The following is a 2637-nucleotide window of genomic DNA, read 5'->3' on the forward strand; positions in this document are numbered from 1 at the left end:
CCCTGGCTAATAACCTGCTTTTTTGCACTTACCTGGCTTTTCTCTATTGCTCCCTGTTAGAGGTGAGAGGATTACTAAAGGTGAAAATAATTTCTATAAGCCCAGGAGATGGGTCGGTTCGGGGTCAGAAAATTTGCCAGGTTAAGAAAAAAACTCCACCTCAGCTTGATTGCTTTAAACTAAGCCCCCAGGACAAAATACTGAAACATTAGCCACTGCGAGAAAACATTTCAGGGCGTTTCCGCAGGTTAATAAAAGCATATTCACGTGCTAAGAGAAAAGATAGCGGGTGGTTGGGAGCCCTCCCGGCCCCACCAATTGACCTGCTTGTCTCTGGGCACTGGGCTGGATCCAGCTCAGGAGGAGACAAACCCCGTGGTCCAGAGCAGCTTCGTTTTCCCAGGAGTGGAGAGAAGAGCTGGTCAGGGGGGAGCCCACAAACCACGGCTGCAGCTTTTTATGTGGCCAAATACGTGGGAATGGCTGCAGCTGAAATCCATACGGGACCAGAGAGCATCTGCTCAGGTGGGACATCACAGGCACTTCAGAGATGCCCAGGAAACACCTCAACAAATGAGACATAACGTTTACCAATGGGGTTAACTGATGATGTGTAGTTTCTGGGTGCGAGATTGCATCAGTCGAAAGCTGCCCATTTATTAAGGAGGATTTTAAAAAGCAAGATACGGCCTCCAGAGCCCCGTGATCTCCTCATACATCTAGTCTGCCCTTTCAGATAAGGGAGGGAAAGGACACGATGCAGTCTGTCACAAATGTCACTCTGCCCTAGGGCTCCCGCTGCACCCCCCATTTCGTCCCATTTACCACCGAAACACCCACACACCAGTTTGTAGACGGTGCCCTCGACGGTGCCCGTGGGCTGTACGCCCCGGCCAGCAGCTCTGGGGCATGAGGACACCCCTCGGTCACCCCCCGCACACCCCTCGGACCCCCCCTTGCTCCGGATACCTCAGGACAGGAGGGGCGAGGCGGGGGGGCTGCAGAGAGCTCCTCACCCTGAAGCACCCCCAAAGGTTACCTGCGCCCTGCCGCGCTGCTCTGAGTCCTCCAGCTCCCTGGGACCTGCCCCAGCAGCGGAGCGCAGGCAGCTTTGAGCAGGCTTTGCTGTCTTCAGGGGAAAAACGGTGTAGAAAAGGAAGTCTGTTCCCCGATTTTCAGAAATTTCTATTTTCTTGAGCCTGGCAGCCTAGAGAGGCACAAGCTACTGCACCGTATCCATGCTGCATTACGTACTCGCAAGAAACCTTATCTGAGCATCACAACTTCATGCTTATCTAGATGAAGGAGCAAAACCAGCTACTGCAAAGAGTTGCAGCTTCCAGCTAATGATGCCAACAAAAAGATACGAAGGTGACAGCAGCATACAACAGCTGGCAAGCTCCTCGTGCCGCTTCAGGTCCCCCTCCCCTGGGCACTGCAGTGTTCCAAGCTGCCGTGGATTCCGCAGGGGCTTCTTGGCTCTGCTACAGGCCGGGGGATCAATCCTGTGCTGGGGACTAGGCAGAAAGCGCTGAGCAGCTCCCACAGTCCCCCAGATGCTGGCAATGCAACGCGAGCAGGTTCGGAAAAGCTCGTGCTTAAGCAAGCTCAGCGTTAGTCCTGCTCGTTACGGGCTTGGTGAGCACCCAGCGGTGGCAGACTGCCGTGCCCGTTCTCACACACATTTGCCCGGTCTGTCGAGCCCGTTAACGCAGGCTCGTACCCACCACAGTCGCCATTTCTGGATGCGGAGAAGCCCCTGCCCCAGGGGATGATCCCAGCTTGCAGCTCTGGTGTCCGCAGCGCCTTGCACAGCGTTGAGCGTGGCTTCACTTCCACGTTTGTAGCATCATCTGAGTCTTTTTTCAATAATATCCCTAAATCAGCCATAACACAACCACTGCTTATCACACCCTGACTCCCACTGAAATACCTTTTTCATTAGTGTCAGAATTCATTAACTCATTAATTACATCATTTATTCACTTCCCTACTCCTGATCATTCCCAGTTCAAACTGAGACACTTCAGAATATCCCAACAGTTTGGATTTCCACTTGCTGTCTTTTTCTCCAGTCTCCAGAGTTTCTCCAGAAATGCTTTCTATTCTTATTCTTATTCTTATTCTTATTCTTATTCTTATTCTTATTCTTATTCTTATTCTTATTCTTATTCTTATTCTTATTCTTATTCTTATTCTTATTCTTATTCTTATTCTTATTCTTATTCTTATTCTTATTCTTATTCTTATTCTTATTCTTATTCTTATTCTTATTCTTATTCTTATTCTTATTCTTATTCTTATTCTTATTCTTATTCTTATTCTTATTCTTATTCTTATTCTTATTCTTATTCTTATTCTTATTCTTATTCTTATTCTTATTCTTATTCTTATTCTTATTCTTATTCTTATTCTTATTCTTATTCTTATTCTTATTCTTATTCTTATTCTTATTCTTATTCTTATTCTTATTCTTATTCTTATTCTTATTCTTATTCTTATTCTTATTCTTATTCTTATTCTTATTCTTATTCTTATTCTTATTCTTATTCTTATTCTTATTCTTATTCTTATTCTTATTCTTATTCTTATTCTTATTCTTATTCTTATTCTTATTCTTATTCTTATTCTTATTCT

This window comes from Athene cunicularia, assembly GCF_003259725.1.
Source record: "Athene cunicularia isolate RWA chromosome 13 unlocalized genomic scaffold, athCun1 chr13_part1, whole genome shotgun sequence".
Lineage (NCBI taxonomy): Eukaryota > Metazoa > Chordata > Aves > Strigiformes > Strigidae > Athene > Athene cunicularia.